Genomic DNA, 19,612 nt, shown 5'->3' on the forward strand with positions numbered 1-19,612 from the left:
CTCAAAATCAACCCCTGCTAGAGTCTTGCCTAATACCTTCTCATTTTTTTAATGATGATAAATCCATCTCCCTTGCCTTTGCACAGAATGTTCTTTCTGCCTAAAATGTCTGCCCCCTCTGACCCTGAAAAAAAATCCCTCCTTATAGTTTAAAAACCAGCAAAAAGATAAACTCCTGTGCAAAGCTTTCTCTAAATTTTCCCAGAAAAATTAAGGTCCTTCATTTCCTACCCCTGAATTCTCAGAGTGCCCCCTCTAAGCAGTTGTTCCTATTGTAAAATTCTGCTACATATGGCTACACAAAGTGTATATGGCCCAGCCTCTTATTAACATAAGAGTCTATGCTATGATGAAAGAAGTGATCATTATAACATATAAATGGTGAATGTTTGCACCATGGCAACCTTGATACTGTATTTCCTCACAAAATGCAAAATGGGCATGGAAAGAAATTGTCTTGTCCATCTGTGAAATCTGCCTAAATTAAATTACCTGGAACCAATTTTTGCTGAAATAACATACTGAGTACAAGGAAGTGTGTTGACCAGCCACTCACATGACCTGTATACTTCTAACAATGTCACCACTCAAGGCTGCAAGGATTGATGTGTAACTAATCTATAATCCACCCCGATACAAGCTCTTAATTTGAAGTACTGTCACTTGTTGAAAATTACGACTTTTTAAGTTGGTTGTAGTTTACTGGTGCTTTATGAACTCTCTGGTATCGCCACATTCATATAATTGGCATGTTGTTAAACTGTTCCTTGTACCTAGAAGATTTTCATACAGCAACAGACAATAGTCTCTGATGAAGCTTTGATTCACAATTAATTAGTACAGCAAAAGGCTTTGCTTTTGGCTCTGTCCCTTCAGTAAATTGTAATATGACACACATTTGCATTTACTCAGTGCAGCTGGCTTTCATGAAAAGAGCATTTGCCCTCAAAATAATGTAAAGCAAATGCAGAATGTTTTCATTCCTAAAAGAACACCATGGAGCAAAGCAGGTGGCTTAAATGAATCATGAACAAATAATATTTTCCATGCATGTTATCTGATGAAAATTTTTAAGAAACTTTCCCTTGTTCACCTGTTAAAAACCCCATAATAAAAGACAAATAATATGCAAAATTTAGTAATACTATATTATAATGTTCTATGAGATGCACATTTTTATACAGTACATTAAGACTATTCTTTACTGCTTTATCACTAAATTATTTTCTAAACAAGGTTATCAATTTGTTCTGTTGGAGAAAAATATGTTATGGTAGTTTAGTGAATATTAATTTTCAAGTGAATTTAAAACTGATTTGAACACATCTACAACATATACATAATTTTTAAATCAATATACTTTCTTGAGCACTGAGTTATAATTTTCAGCACTTTTTTAATAATACGTTTTTATTAATTTCAGAAAGGAAGGAAGGAAGGAAGGAAGGAGATAGATAGAAATCAATGATGAGAGAGAATCATTACTGCTACCTCCAGCACACTCCACAATGGGGATTGAGCCCGAAACCCAGGCATGTGCATTGACTGGGAATTGAACTGTGACCTCCTGGTTCATGGGTTGGTGCTCAACCACTGAGCCTCACTGGCCGGGCATAATTTTCAGCACTTTAAATAAAATTAACTTTTTTTCCCTCAAATATGGTTTATATTATGGTTTTATTTCCATTAGAACATGAACCTGAGATTTTTACCACTATAATTTCACTGTACCATATAATTTCAAGAAACATTTAGATACAAGAAAAATGATGTGTGGGTGTGAAGATATATTTCCACTGAAAATGAACTAAAAATACCATTGGGAATCTATAATTTTCCAAAGGCTTTGAATAGTAATCACAGAAAGATTTGACATTTCATTCTAATAATATGTATCACCATCATACTAAGCTAGGTTTTCCCCACCTCCATTTATGTTAACATTATGTTTCAATGGACTTGGACATTCTTAATATTTGTATTAACTAGATTTCAATTAACCTGGATAGGTTAAATGTTTAGAGCAGTGATGGCGAACCTATGACACGCGTGTCAGAGGTGACATGCGAACTCATTTTTTTGGTTGATTTTTCTTTGTTAAATGGCATTTAAATATATAAAATAAATATCAAAAATATAAATCTTTGTTTTACTATAATTGCAAATATCAAAAAATTTCTATATGTGACACGGCACTAGAGTTAAGTTAGGGTTTTTCAAAATGCTGACACGCCGAGCTCAAAAGGTTCGCCATCACTGGTTTAGAGAATAACTAACTATTCCATAGACCCTATACACATTTGTTAATGCAGATGATGCAAGAAAAATCATCTTAATGTAATGTAATGTTTGATAATTTCCTATATTCATACTGCAATAAATGAAAAAGAATAAACATAGCATTAAAACTACACGGAATGGGAAGAGACCAAGATGGCGGCATAGGTAAACACCGCAGACTGCTGCCGCAAACAACCACTTCAAAAATACAACTAAAAGACAGAACGGACATCACCCAGAACCACAGGAAGGCTGGCTGAGGAGAGACTCTTCAACTAGAAGGAAAAATAACAGCACACCGAGGCTCAGAGGAGGCGCAGTGTGGAAAATACTCAGGTGCGGAGGTGCGCGCGCAAAGCGGGCTGGTGGCTGAGAGCGCGGTTGTCGTTTTCGGTCAGGGGGGAGTCTCAGACTCTGAGCTCCAGATACGGGCGAATCGCTGGGGACTCGGACCCAAACGGGAGAAGCGGGAGTGTCTGGCATCAGTTGGAAGGCAGCTTTCCCTCCGAGGTTTGCAGCGGTTCCGGGGGTTCTGAGAAGCAGAGCCTCTGGGAACGGGACTGAGAGGGGCCATAACCGCTCCCTCCGCCCGCCCGCCCTGTTGAGCCCGCCCCGCCCAAGCCCTGCGCAGAGCCATTTGCCAGATCGCCTCAGGCAAAGGCTAGATTAGCACCTCCCCAGAGGACAGAAGTTTTCCGCGGCAGACACAGCTGATTCACACAGCCAGTCGGCCTGGTGGTCAAATCCCTCTAGTATTAACTACAACAATCAAGGCTCAACTAGAACAAGACTGCGCACAAAGACCACTAGGGGGTGCACCAAGAAAGCATAAAAAATGCGGAGACAAAAAAACATGACAGAAATGGAGGATATAGAGCTAAAAAACGCAATTTTGAGGGCTTGCAATAAACTTCTGGAGAGCCTCACGAAAACTAATGAGACCCTCGATGCTATGATAAAGAAACTAGAAATTAAGCATACACGCTCTGAAATAAAGAATATTACACCCAATAGCAGACCAGAGGAGCGCAAGAATCAAGCCAAAGATTTGAAATGCGAAGAAGCAAAAAACACCCAACCGGAAAAGCAAAATGAAAAAAGAATCCGAAAATACGAAGATAGTGTAAGGAGCCTCTGGGACAGCTTCAAGCGTACCAACATCAGAATAATAGGGGTGCCAGAAGATGAGAGACAGCAAGATATTGAAAACCTATTTGAAGAAATAATGGCAGAAAACTTCCCCCACCTGGTGAAAGAAATGGACTTACAGGTCCAAGAAGCGCAGAGAACCCCAAACAAAAGGAATCCAAAGAGGACCACACCAAGACACATCATAATTAAAATGCCAAGAGCAAAAGACAAAGAGAGAATCTTAAAAGCAGCAAGAGAAAGAGACTCAATTACCTACAAGGGAATACCCATACGACTGTCAGCTGATTTCTCAACAGAAACTTGGCAGGCCAGAAGGGAATGGCAAGAAATATTCAAAGTGATGAATACCAAGAACCTACAACCAAGATTACTTTATCCAGCAAAGCTATCATTCAGAATTGAAGGTCAGATAAAGAGCTTCACAGATAAGGAAAAGCTAAAGGAGTTCATCACCACTAAACCAGTATTATACGAAATGCTGAAAGGTATCCTTTAAGAAGAGGAAGAAGAAAAAGGTAAAGATACAAATTGTGAACAACAAACATGCATCTATCAACAAGTGAATCTAAGAACCAAGTGAATAAATAATCTGATGTACAGAATGAACTGGTGATTATAATGAATCAGGGACATAGAAAGGGAATGGACTGACTATTCTTGGGGGGGAAAGGGGAATGGGAGATGCGGGAAGAAACTGGACAAAAATCGTGCACCTATGGATGAGGACAGTGGGTGGGGAGTGAGGGCGGAGGGTGGGGCGGGAACTGGGAGGAGGGGAGTTATGGGGGGGAAAAAAGAGGAACAAATGTAACCTGAACAATAAAGATTTAATTAAAAAAAAAAAACTACACGGAATGTAATTTAACCATACTTAGAGGATTAATAAAAATTTCATTGTTTTTAATTGATTCATGGTTTTTAATATTGTGTTTTAATTATTTATAACACAATATAAAAATATTGTTATATGGAATACAGCTTGATGGGACCCTCAGCTAGTATTAGGATATTACCTGGGATTGCTTTTCTTGCCAAATATGAATGGATTCATTCAAAGCTTTCATGACAGTTCTGCATTTGTAGTCATTCAGCAATGTTAGGTTACACTGCTGAGAACACATGAAAACATGCTAAGGTAGCTGCTGAGATCTGAATACCTAAGGGAAAAGGTCTTCCACTGCTGCATCACCAATGGAAGATTGGAAAAGAGGTTAGGAGTGTCAGGGTGCATGACTTATAGCCCATGATTTTAGAAAGAGGGAGAGGGATAGAGCAACAGAAACATCAATGAGAGAGAATCATTGATCGACTGCCTCCTGCATGCCCCCTACTGAGGATCAAGCCCACAACCTGTGCATGTGCCCTAACCAGGAATCAAACCATGACCTCCTGGTTCATGGATCAATGCTCAACCACTGAGCCACACCGGCTGGGTAACATCTATATGTTTCTGTCATAGGATACTTGCTTCACTTATCTAGAGTCTATCCAAGATTGCCAGAGCCAATTCCTTTGTCATTCTTCTCAACTACTTGATTTTAAAACTCCAGCTTTATTTCATTATGTTAGTAGCAAAGCACCAATTACACTTCTACATATCTATAAAAGGCTAGTATCATTGTGTCTGTCTTTATCATTCTTGCCCTCCACCACATGGACTTATTTCCCTGTCTTATGAAAAAGAAGTGACTCCACTTCCAACTTTCTTTCCAGGTCAGCAGTAGTTATGTTCCAGGTCACAGGAGAGCCAGCAAATAACTCCTTGTTACCAGCTCCTGTAGTGGCATGGTGGCAACTCCTTGAGAAAATAACTTCTGTACCAATCAACCCAGTTAAAGGAATGTTCCTTTGATTTCTGATGAGTTTTATCTTGCTTTTAGAAGAACCCAGCCATGAGCTCCATTTGAGCAGAGGAGGTAGCAGATTAATGATTCTCTCTCATCTTACTTTCAGGCCAGCCACTTGCCCCATGTCGGAGGCTCAGGCTGGTGGTTGGCCTCACCGCTGCTCATCGCATGGCCAGCCTTGCCATGAGCTGAACGATGGCAGCTGTGTTCTCTTGCAGTTTTGCAGGCCAGGCCTAATTTTAAATTAGCAGCCTGATGTGTTTTGAAAATATTGACATGACACAGTATTTTAAAATGTTCCCACAATATGTTGAGATTTTCTTTTAGCCTAAATAGGGTTTCCTGCTAAAAGAAATATTTTAGATGAAAAATACATTCAATCTGTTAAAAATTACATATTTATTCTTGGCCTGTAAATGTAAAACTGTGTGTGGAAAACAAGCTCACATTATTCAAGGTGAGCCAGGCTTTTAGGCAGAATGAGTGAGCTGCTTTAAAATCATTTGTCGCCGTGTGTATAGAGAGAAATATCCACCTAATAGAATATCTGTTTTCACCAATGTATATTATTTGTATATTATACATAAAATTGTACATATAATGTATATATTGTATTACTTATAATATCATTATTATATATTATTTGCTATGATGCTCAAGAAATAACATGATAAAACACTAGTAAACCTGAAGTTCTAAGGACAGGGAAACCCAAACGACCTAAAAGTCTTATGTTCTGTATTACAGGTGTTATTTTTCTATATCACACAACCATTTATGCTGAAATGATGACATAAAGAAGAAATTGTTAGGGCAACCCATACTTCTTTCTTTCCATTCTTCAGTCTGGAGCGAGACCATGGAAGAAAGAATAAAGCTTTATATTTTAGTAATATTAACAGCACTTTTTCTTGTTATTTTTGTTTTGTATAAGGGGCCATGCATTTTCATATTTTAACTGGGTTCCCACAAATTTTATAGCTGGCCCTGTAGGCAGTCATCTGTTTTGAGAGAGGGGAAACAAAGGCCAAGATATGGCGATAGGAAAGGGATCAACATAACTAAAGCATAGACTGTGCAGGTACATGGGCTAAAAATAAGACATGTTCAGGCCGGCCACCTCCTAGAGTGCCTTTCATATAACTCAGACCAAGTGATTTCTGCCTGATTCCATAGGAAATGTGAAATTTTGAAGAGAGTTAAGTGGAAGAACATATAAAGAAAAGCAGAGTAGTATATGGACTATTTTCTAAATTAGATGGAGCTGGATTCAAATCCCAGCTCTCCAATCCAGCTTCTCTGTCACTCTGGTCACATGATGGAACAGTTGTGTCAGGTCAGTTTTCTTATGTTATATGTAGGTATTTGTAGTACCCACTTCATGTGGATAGTTAGAGGTTTGCATTAGGTAAAGTATTTAAAAATTCTTTATCAAGGACAAGCAATTAATAAATAATAGTCTATTATTTATTATGATAATTTATTATCTATTATAATCATTTTGATCAGGTTTATTAGAATATAATTTTTTACATTAAGCCACAGTTTCTGAGGAAATAATCTAAATATAAAATATGGACTGTTGCCAGAAAGTGAGAATTACCTAGGACAGTGGTCAGCAAACTGCAGCTCGCAAGCCACATGTGGCTCTTTGGCCCCTTGAGTGTGGCTCTTCCTAAGCCTTAGGAGTATCCTAATTAAGTTAATAACAATATACCTACCTATCTAGTTTAAGTTTAAAAAATTTGGCTCTCAAAAGAAATTTCAATCGTTGTACTGTTGATATTTGGCTCTGTTGACTAATGAGTTTGCCGACCACTGAGGAGAATTCCCAGATTTCTGACTTGGATGATAAGGCAGAAATATAGATTTAGAGGGAATGGCCAAGGGATAAAGGCAATATATTCAGTTTAAGACCTATTAAGATTGAAGCCTTTGAGGCAGACAGAATATGGAGGTGAGGTTTCCAATATATATAGAAATTTTTCAGAGAGATCTAAGATGTTAAGTTTAGTTTTCTTGTGTTAAACCCATAAAAGGAGTGAGGTAGCCCAGGTATCTTACATTCACAGACATATGATATATTTTTACTCCGAGGAGAGTAGTGAGTTTGAGACTGATAGTGGTTAATGGAAGCTTGTGTTCACATAGTGAAAACAGAAAAGACTAGAATTCAGTACATTTGCTTTTCAGCCTAATTCTGCCACTATACTCCCCGGGCAAGTAAGGAAAGAATACCATTTACTGAACACTTTCTAGGATTCAGGCATTCTTCCAAGCAAACTACAAGTAATAACTCCTTACAATTTACAAAATTCTAAGAGAAAAAGACTATACTTATAAGAGTTATACAGATGAGGATCCTGAGATTCAAATGTATGATGTAGTTTTCCCAAGGACTAACGTCTAGCAGATGGAACAGCAGGGAATGGAAATGAGGAAGTGTGAGCCAGCATCTGCACATTCCTAACTTCTGTGTGCTCCTCTTTAATTTAAAACAAACTCAGCAACAAGGCTGACTCCATTTTTGATGTTTGACTCCTGGGACAGCTTTTAAGCCCCACTCATCCCTCCTCTTCACTTCCTGCTCTACATCTGGACAAACTGATAGGAAAGCCTGGATGTTTTCTCCATGGGTGGCAGCAGGAGACTGTAAACACTCCAGTCCTTGCCCCTGCATGGAAACTCACAGCCCAACCCCATCGGCATCCACAGTAAAAACCCCAAGCAAATTTCATTTCCCTGCTCTCTCAGCCATTTTGGATCTAATTGGCAGACCTGCCCTGATCTCCCTATAGATCTCAATTATATAAACAAGAACTATTTTCATTTCCATTTGGTGTGTAGGTGACATCAGCAGTCTTTATATCAGAACCAAATTTGATCTCGGGGTCTATGTTTTAACTTCATTGTAGTCCAACACAGCATCATTCTAGAATTTTAAATGTGTTGTGGAAATTGTGCAAACATTAAACAACTTTTCACAGTGTGTTGATGATTTAGTGGCCTTTGATTTATATTAATTAAAAAAGATATATGCACCCCTATGTTCATTGCAGCATTATTTATGGTGGCCAAGAGCTGGAAACAGCCTAAGTGCCCTCTGATAGAGGATTGGATAAAGATGTGGTATATATACACAATGGAGTACTACACGGCCATAAGAAACAATAAAATAGCGTTATTTACAACAACATGGATGGACCTTGAGAACATTATGCGAAATGAAGTAAGTCAAAGAGAGAAAGCTAAGAACTATATGATTTAACTCATATGTGGAATACAAAACTGAAACTTATGTGCACAAACAGCAGTGTGGTGGTTGCCAGAGGAGGGAGGGGTGCAGGGAGAAACATGTGGTGCACAAACAGCAGGGTGGTGGTTGCCAGAGGAGGGAGGGGTGCAGGGAGAAAGGGGTCCTAATATGAGGTGACAGGAAAAGATTTTACTTTGGGTGGTGGGCACATGGTCCTATATATAGATTTTATAAATTAGTAATCCACACATGTAACTTATATGTTCATGTAGACTAATGTCATTCCAATAAAATCCTATATAATAAAAGGCAAAAAAAAAGAAAGAAGATCCAAAAGGTAAAATTTCCCACGCCAAAGAAAAAGAAGAAACATGAACAGTTTTAAATTATTATCCTTGCTTGCATTAAAGGTTATCTCAATCTACTACCTCATTTCTGCAGTTATTGGCCCACAATAGGGATGAATTGTATATTTAGTCAGTCAGGTTGTCACTTTCATCTGTCTAGATCCACAGGAATCAATCACAGAACAATTTTGAAAAATTATTCTTAGACAAATATTTCTTAAGGCCCTACTATGTACAAAGTACTATGATCTGTTTCTCAGTGATTGCATTCAATTATTTAACCTAGGCAAACCATAATTACATTCAATTCTCAATTCAGATAGAAAAAAACCTCAATTTTAACATTACAATATTTTCTTGCTTGGATTTCTTCTTGTTTCCTATTACTTTTCTAATAGGGAAATTTAAATATATAAGTTATATAAGTAGGAGTGACAGGGTGAACAGGTTGTGAATTAACACTTCATACATATTTAATTGTCTTAAACTAGGTGTGGCATCTGTCTCTGTAATATTTGCAGATTGATATTTAATTAGCCTCTAATATGTCTTTTGCCTGTAATATCCTCTATTGGGATACTTACATCTGCTTAACTTACTTTTAAATGTTTGGTAGGATAAGCTCACTGATACAGTTGTGAAGTAATGTTTACACCCAGATGCAGAAGTTCATTCCTTCAAAAATGTTTCTTATTCCTATTATATACACTGAGTTCAATAATGAACTATTGGCTATAGTTCAATAAAAACATAATATACATGGATATAGAATTTATTTTTATAAGATACAAAAATAAAAGACATCTAAAGGCTTCTGAAAAAAGAAAAATGTATAATTTGGGTTTCATCAAAATTAAAATAATTTGTGCTTTAAAATAGACCCTCAAAATGTAAGAAGATGATCTACAGAATGTAGGAAAATATTATAAATTTATAGGGACTTGGACTTGTATCTGGACTATCTGAAGACTTATCACAGCTCAATACTAAAAGGACAAATTATTCAATTATAAAATGCAAAAGTCAGATAATAACAAGCGTTGATGAGGAAGTAGAGAATTCTAAACTCTCACATACATTGCAAGTGGGAATGAAAAATGGTTCAACCAACTTTGAAAAACAGTTGGCCAATTACTCAAATGATTAAACATAGAGGTACTGGGTTATCCAGCAACTATATGCCTAGATATTTAACTAGGAGAATTGAAAATAGTCAACTGTAATGAAATTTGTGCATAGATATTTATAGGAGCACTATTCACAATTACCAAAAGGTGCAAACAACTCAAATGTCCATCAAAGAACAAATTAAAAACAAAATGAGGTATACTCATCCAATGAAATATTATGTCATAAAAAGAAATTTAAATGAACCTTAAAAGTATACTAAGTAAAAGAAGTAAATCACAATAGACCACATATTATATAATCCTCTTCATGAAATGTCAAGAATTAGCAACTCAATAAAGATAAAGTAAATGAGTGATTTCTTAGGGCTTAAAGGAAGGGGTAAAGGCAGAAGGGATAGCTAAGTGTAGAGGGTTTTCTTTTTAGTTGACTTATTAGTAAAAAGAAAATGAGGTTAATAAAATCCTGATATTTGTAATAAATGAGTATATAGATAAACTAGTCACTGGTAGTTATATATCATATATTTAATTAGAAGACAGGTTTGTTTAAAATTCAACAGACCATAAAACCACAAGTTGTATGTCAAAAAAGAGATTGAGAACCTTCATGACAAATGAATTCATGCTGGTTTAGTGTGTGTTTAATTAGTTACATTATAAAGAATGGATTGAAAATCTATCTAAAATAAATCTATTGTGAAATATAAAAGCTTAAAATATGCAATACTTGAGGACAGTGACTACTTTTGTTTTATCTTAGATATTCAATATGTATGGTACTTAATGTATAATAAAAATGTAATCAGCATTTTCACTAAAGAAAATCTAAACCAGCAATTCTGGTTAATTATGGAATAATACTATGTCATATTGATATCTAAATATTTCAATAGTCTGGAACTTCTGAGAGAGTAGAAAAAAATTGAAGGGGTTTAAATTTTTCACTCATTTGTAGCAAGAACTTGAGATATATAAGTTTATAAATGTGTACAAATACCTCATAGGTTTTCCTTTAGCTGGTGTTGGTAAACTACAGCCTGCTAGCCAAATCTGGACTGCCACCTGTTTTTGTATAGTCACAACTAATGAATTTTAGTCTCAGGTGATTGAAAAAATAAAGTACAAAAAATAATTTGTGATACATGAAATTTAAATTTTGTTAGAACACAGGCATACTCATTCATTTACATATTGTCTGTGCCTATCTCCATAATTCTCTGGCAAAATCGAGTAATTTGTCAGGCCATATAGACTGAAATATTTACTATCCCTTTACTGAAAAAGTTTTCTGAGCCCTACTATAGAGAAATTTAAATTACAAGCCACAATTTTCAAAGAACTTCAATAAAGAGATACATTATCTTGAGGTCTACTGTATTTTGACCCTAATGTTATTCAAGACTGCACATCAGGGCAATTTAAAATCTCATCTGAATGTACTTTTGGAAAGAAGTATAGTTCTCATGGTATACAGATGACAGAGTTTAGTATTAGGAATCTGGGGACTGTGTTGTTTGACTTTATGGGAGAAGGTTAAGTGAGTGGTACAGGAGTTGCTGACAGATCCCGCTGTGAAGCTGAGTAATAGACACAGAGCCTCTGGTCTACTTTTCATCACAAGCCTTCTTCAAGAGTCAAGATTAAACAGCAGGACTATAATTAAACAAGACAAAGTTGTTTTGTTTGGGGACAAAGATAGAATACCAGAACAATAATACACAGACTTGTCATCTAACAAATCTACTTTGAACTACCTTGCAAAAATACATTTTGCTGTATTTTCCCAGAGCTAAATCAGAGGGTGGAAGTGATTGGGCAGATGAAATGATAGGAAAACTATTTATTTAAGGACTCTTTAATGACGTGCCTATTTAGGCGATATCAACCTCCAGAGCTGATAGGTAGTTCTCTTATTCCTTGTAGTTGAAATTTCTGGCTTTAGCTAAGTTTTAAAGTAAGAAATTTCAGATCCTATAACATGGGATTATTGTTAAATTCTAGGGGATTATAAGGAACTAGAAAGAGGCAGGAATCTGTTATGATTGAAATACATTTCTGTTATTTAAGGCAGGCTCCAAATATGAAAAAAGTCAAGTTCAAGGAAGTCCATTTTCACCATCATTGATTTTCACTGAAGGCAGACTGTTTTCACCTCATTGATTTTGATGTTGATTGAGTCATGTTCATCCAGTTGGTCAGTATTCAGGAGCTGGTTCATTTCTGATGGGTTAATTTGTCTAGGATCACTGACCAGTTACCTTAAATAGTGCAACTGTTATTCAACATTTTCTCAGGCTATATATTAAGAAGCTTAAAGAGCTAATTAATTGAATGAAATTTTATTTCCTAAAGAGTTTACATAATTCCAAATAATTAATAGCTTATTTACTTTAATCGTAGAATTTGAATTATCCTTTCACCAGATGACATAAGGTCATATAAAATATGCACATCTGATTTTCATATTATAATTCATTTTTTAAAAGGAACTTAATAGGGACAATGACTTCTATAGAACTATAAGTTACAAAAATCACAAAACTGCAATTAACTATTAATGCTTGAAAATGAAAAGCAAGTTCTACACCCAGATAGAAGTAACAATATCCAAGTCAATGTCCAAATCTGAAACTCCTGATTCAGTTATCATCCAATTATCATCATTCATAAACCAGCTTCTCTACCTACTCTATATATAACCCATCAAATAGAACCTTTCTGTCTAAACAAAATCCTCTATCTGTGAACACTAATAATTCACAGGAGAGCATCAAGCTTATATCTGAGATAATAATTATCTTTTTGTGACACTTTTATGAGTTTTCCTTTCATTAATTTTTATCATGGAATTTTTCATTGTTCTGGTAGTCTTGGAACAAACACTGCTTTTAACAACTCTTAGCTGAATTGCTCAAGATGTTATGCTTAAAACATCTGATAATTCTATATATAAGATTTTTGAGCCTTTATCATAAACTGTCCCATCTATCTTCCCTTTGTTTCCAAGTCTTTTTAAAAAAAACTCTTTTGTAATTCTGAAAATGATTTAGAATGAATGGTAAATCAAGAATTTGCTTTTGTCTATATCAACACTCTCCATAAATTGGATTTTGGCCCATAAAATACAAATGATTTAGATTCCTTACAGAAATATTTTGGAACTATCTTTCAGTTCATTTCATTTTGTACTGAAAACTTCTATGGGGCTGCTGTAAACCTTCTATAGGACTACTGCTGTTTATGCTAGAAATAGGTGCCTCCAACACAGGAAACACATTATTATTATTATTATCATTATTATCATTATTATTATTAATTATTTTAGTTTACCCTAGGCTTTATACATGAAGGTAAAATCTAAAATATGCAACTAATTTTGAAGGCAAAACAATAATATATAATGAGAACCTAAATAGTCTCTTAGTTGTCAGCTTTCAAAGTTTATACTCATGATTTTAGAGAAGCATTGCTTGATGTTAAGTGGTTTTGTAAACATATATATGTATGTATACAAATATACACATACATACATACATATATATGCAAACATTTACAAAATATAAAATTCCTCTATGACAGTTGGAAAAGTGAGTTTGAAAATTCTCTCACTGAAAATATTAGACATATCTATAATAATAAAAGCGTAATATGCTAATTAGACCGGACAGCCAAACCATCTTCCAGATGTCCTTCCAGATGACCTTCCGGACAAAGCTGGGGCTGTGAGGGCCGAGGCAAGCCACCGCAGCTGCGAGAGCCAAGCCCCTTGCACGGATTTCATGCATCAGGCCTCTAGTGTTTTAATAAATATTATACTAAAGTTAATATGGATTTTTATCTATTCACATTATCTCTAAAGTAGAGAGAACATTCAAATCAGTTAAATAACTATTACCTATCTGATGGTTTAAGTCTCGTTATTTTGAATTGGAAAAATCTAAGCCTATATATGTTTATGGTACAGATTGTCTATTTAATTAGTTGAGGACCTTAAGAATGTCTGACTAAACCCAACTGGTACTCTAAACTTGGGTTAAAAATACTTTGCATAGATTCCTGTCTCACTGGGCAAGGAAGTAATACTCAAATATAGTATTGACTTAAATATCTGTTCATAAATGTATAATTTCCCATTTTAAATGTGGGATAGCATGGGAATTAATTTATTGAAAGCTATGGTTTCTTAAGTAATTTGCATAAAATGTGAACAGATTCCAGAGAAACCTTATAAGGCAGTTGAGTATTACTGTCTGGTTTAAGATCTGAAGACACAGAACCTAAGTGATAATGTCCAAGACTAAAGAGTTTGTAAATGTGGAGCAGGGATTTGAAAAAAATAATCTGTCTCAAAGTGCATGGGATTCTTTGTTTTAAAACTGAAAATTATTACAGCAGATCAGTTTGAAGTTTGCATAGAGTCAGGTGGTAGAGGGAAAAACTACAGGAAGGGTGATGCATATCAAATACTATAATCATTACAGCAGGAAAAGAAGCAGCGTTTAGTTCATACCATCCATTAGTTATCTCATCCTAAAAGACACAGCAGTGCTGCAGGTGTGCAGGTATTTTTATTTACTAAAAAATCCAGAGTGACGCTGCATATACAAGTGCACTCTCTGCATACCCATGCATAGGAATCCTAACAAATCCTCGATGAATTATTCTTATTCAGATTTCTTTATATTCAGCATTTTTCAGTACCTTTCTTTCAGCAGTTGGAGTATTTCCGTTGTCAAAATGCATACATACACAATGGCTTAGGATGACATTAAAATGTTTTCCCAGCAGTTTGGGGAAGGCGATGCATCATTGCTATGGATCTTCAGCCTCACTTTTAATTAGTCACCGGCTCACTTGTGACTATTTTACAATATCTGGCTTAACTGAAAAAATGTTGAATTGATGTATCATTGGGTGGGGAAGGATCTGCCATCAGTAAGTTTTATTTATATCTGAAAAGTGCATTTTCTTTTTTCCAGAGGTTTTTACAAAAGTTCTAAAAAATAATAATTCTATTTAATGTGACATAAATTATTGTATTTTCATGTGCACTTTGTGAATATGAATAAAGAAACCTTATTTAAAATGGCATCAGGAAGTCATGAATGGGGACCTCCACCCACTAGTCACAATTTGCATAACCAGCAAGAAGAAGGAAGCTACCTTCCCTGCTTACCTCAGCAACAGCCACTGCCCCCTGCTGGCCACCAATAAGAAACTGCCACAACCTGGAACTCTTGTTCGCCACTAATGGACTCTTGTTCAGAACAACTCTCTCCACTTTCCTCCTGGAAGCTAATAAAAGTTAACCTCCCTTTTGTCTCTTCGGACTTGTCTGTGGTTCACCATAGTGTGCATGTCTTGCATTGCAATTCCTTCTCTCCTATCCCCAGCTCATCTTCTGCTGGCTAACCTTTGTTGTTTAATTTTAATGTTGACAGTGTCTAATTATTCTCAAAATCATCATGCATATGGTGCCTAATCCCACTTTATTAAAGAGATACACTTCCTACTCCAGAAGCCAGGAGGGAAGACTTATGCTGGCTCTTTCTCTTCTCTCTTTTCCCACTGGGAACTATCCCATCAATAACAGAAACATGAGAAAGGCCATTTTGACAGAGCTGTTAAGTCTACCTTTATAGTTCACATCCATACCTTTTTTTTTGTCCTTGTCACTAATCCAATCTGGATGACTTGGCTGCTTTTGAAGGGAAACCATCTTCAATCTCTGGAAGAAATAAAAGTATAAATGTCATGTACTCCTCTGGCGGACCATTATTTTTCCACTTGCAGCTACCTCCTGAATATCTCTTTCTTTTAAAAACAATTTAATTTAGAAGTCTCATAGAGATTCTATATCCTCCATCACAAACTCTGAGACACAGAAATGATTGTGGAGGAGCACGTGAATCCTTTTATATGTCATTTCATACAAGAAAGTGGGGGATTTTTTTCCCTACACCTTAGCCTTGTGCTACAATTGTGTGGTTGCTTTATCCTGAGTGCAATCAGATGCTATACTCTAATGATACACACCTGCATTTATTAAACATGAAAACTGTGCTATACAAAGTGATTTCCAATTCTGCACAAGTAAGCAAGAATTGTAATAAAAAGAAATTGAATGTACTGAAAGAAGAAAAATGGTCAGGATGTTCAGATGAGCCTGAACATACAATATTTTATATGAATGTCTGTTTCTTTGTATTATTTCTAGCAATTTTTTTCCCACAAGTCACCAAAAAGTGGATAACAACACAAATTTACTTGTGTTCTTTATCAAAAATAATGACACACACTTAGTGAGGTATCAGTTCTATTATCACATGTACAGATATTTGCTGCTCAGTAGTTTTAGTTCAACAACTCCAGTCCTTTTTGGTAATGCAAAAATTGTTTGAACAATACTAGATTAGAATATGATTTCACTTGGGGAAATAAGTAGACTATACTTTCCTGAAAAGCAATAACTAAATTATCAGAAACAAGTCTATCTGACCACTAGTAGACACTGTGTTTCATTTAATATCAGAGGTAAATCCTAATTTATTTTCCTTGTATCTCCAATTTACTACTTATATATTCATTGTCATTGATATGGTTGTATTCATCTTCAGAGTTCAAGGGCTGCTACTGGGTCTGTCTTGTAAACTCTTAGCAAGGTAATCTACTCTAGCAATTAGTTGGTTGTGTATGTGTGTCTGCATATGTGTGTGTGCATGTGTGTATATGTCTCTGTGTGTGCCTGAGAAAAAAAGAACGGAGTGTATGCAAAATTAGTGTTGCTTATTTATATAAAATTTTAAAGATGTTGAGATCAATCTAAAAGAATTCAGAAACATTAACATTAGAAAATTAATTTGATTTATTATTGACAATATTTCAACTGGGTTGTTTTATTTCGTTTACTATTATGGATTTTTATTTAAGTTTTTATATTTCTAGTAATGCTTTCTGCAAGACTAATATTATTGCTCACTTTGCAAAAAGACCCAGGCCTGCTGTGTTACAATAGCACCACAGGGTGACCAAGTCTTTCTCATGAACAACCCCAGGCTTTGCAGCTTTTGGAATAGGAGCCAAGTTCTAGGTCAATGATCTCCTGTTGCTTTATTCTGATCTTGCTGGTACTGATTTCTTTTCTGACTGGGCAAGTGTCATTCTAAACAACAACAAAGTCCTTGCCTAGAGGACTTAACACAGATGAACCTAGTTGTACGTATCTTTTTAAAAGAGCAATCAGACCCCTTGAAATTTTGTTATTTAGAGTTTGATTTTCACATCAGTTAGAGTGATTTATGTTATACTAGAGGCCCGGTGGACAAAATTCATGCACTGGGGATGGGAGTCCCTCAGCCCGCCTGCACCCTCTCGCAGCCTGGGAGCCCTTAGGGCAGGGGTGGGCAAACTTTTTGACTCGAGGGCCACAATGGGTTCTTAAACTGGACCGGAGGGCTGGAACAAAAGCATGGATGGAGTGTTTGTGTGAACTAATATAAATTCAAAGTAAACATCATTACATAAAAGGGTACGGTCTTTTTTTTTTTTTTAGTTTTATTCATTTCAAATGGGCCGGATCAGGCCCACGGGCCATAGTCTGCCCACGGCTGCCTTAGGGGATGTCCAGGACCTCTTGCTCCTTACCTCCCACCTGCTCGCTGCACCTTGCTTGGCTGCCTGCTCCTTAGCATTGCCACGAAGGCGGGAGAGGCTCCCGTCACCACCTCTGTGCTCCCCAGCTGTGAGCCCCCCATGGAAGCGCACTGACCACCAGGGGGCAGCTCCTATGTTGAGCTTCTGCCCCCTGGTGGTAAGTGCGCATCATAACAACCGGTCATTCTGCCGTAAAGGTCACTTAGGCTTTTATTATATAGATATGCATGAGTGGATTCTAATGTATATTGTGAATACATAATTTAAAATCTTGATGATATAAATGCATTTTAGATAGATAAAATGCTCTAAGTTTTTAATACACTCTCACATAGGGCAGAAACGTGGAAATGGAAAAGACCACAAGATACAGTATCAGAAATGAAGCATTGACCAGACTTAGAATACCATATGCACCACAGAAGAGTAGACATGCTAAAAAAATTACAAATCGTGCCTCCTGGTCATTGTGCCAACCTGATTATAAAATTTGTGAAGATAATTTCAACGGGGTCTGTATAAGTTGAATATTTTTTAAAGTTTCTCCTATATAATATTTTTCTTCTTTTCCATTTGGAAACTGAGAAAATGACAAGTACCTGTTAAATCTAGATTAGTAACATTTTCTTTTTGTCTCTATATGAGAAAGTAAATTTGAGGGGGGGAAACCTTGGATGATGAAGTTAACTTATTTGTGCACGGAGTTTTCAGAATTATTTTCTATCAAGATATTATGTGCTTCTTTTACTGATGTTTTATATATAAAATTAAATAAGCGCCATTAACTCAACCAAAAAATAAATGCTAAAAAGTTTCATATAAGCTGCTTGTTTTCATAAATTGCAAAGAGTATAGATATGAAAATGGAAATATATTTTATATAAAAGGACATAATGATCATATTAATCAAAATTATTCACTGTAGAAACCATTTGCTGCTGTTATCATTTCAAAAGCATCTATATAATTAGAAATAACTACAAATTTACCCATTTGCTATAAGGTGCAGATATAGGAGTCCTTTAGCAACAAAGTTCAAAATTGGGGGATGCACGGGTCTTTGAGGATAGTAATTATGGTGACAGGCCATTATAAAGACCGAGGACATTTCTGTTTTCTGCTTTATTTTTCTTGCAACAATATAAATAGTAATAGCAATCAGAAGTTACAGAGTGCTTTATTGTTTACTGAGTGCATCACATTTTATATGACATCTGACTATGCCAACTATTTTCACATGTATCTTCTAATCTATCCTGTTTTAAAAAGGAAAAAACTGAGAGAAACCAAGTTGGTGGCATAGGTAAACACCGGAAATTGCTGCCTCCCACAACAAATTCAAAAATACAACTAAAAGACAAAACGGACATCATCCAGAACCACAGGAAGGCTGGCTGAGTGGAAATTCTACAACTAGAAGGAAAGAGAAAAGCACACTGAGACTCAGAGGAGGTGCGGAAGACTCAGCGGTACGGAGGAGCACATGGAAAGGGCTGGCAACAGAGGACACGGTTGTCTTTTTCAATTGAGAGGGAGTCTCAAGCTCCCGACTGCTCTGAACTCCAGTTCCACGCGAGTCTCTGGGGACCCAGACTCATACGGGGAGAAGCTGGACTGTCTGGCAGCAGGCAGAACTCAGAACTAGAGGGTGGCTTTCTCTCAAAGTTGTTTGCAGCGATTATGTGGACACTGAGACACAGGCCCCCTTAGGGCAGGGCTGAGGATCAGCCATAGCTGCTAGCTCAGCCCTGTTGATTCCCTGAGACCCCGCCCCACCCAAGCTGCGGCAGAGGCTTTTGCATATGAATTCCCTGGCACTTTGCAATCTGAAAATTACCTAACAAACTGCAGCTGGGCCAGACAGACCCAGAACTTCCAAGAGAAGGCCCAAGGCCCCACAGCAGCTTGCATTGCTTCACAGCTGGGCCTCATCTGGGCACCTCCAAA

The sequence above is a fragment of the Myotis brandtii genome, unplaced genomic scaffold (genome assembly GCF_000412655.1).
Source record: "Myotis brandtii unplaced genomic scaffold, ASM41265v1 scaffold48, whole genome shotgun sequence".
NCBI classification, from domain to species: domain Eukaryota; kingdom Metazoa; phylum Chordata; class Mammalia; order Chiroptera; family Vespertilionidae; genus Myotis; species Myotis brandtii.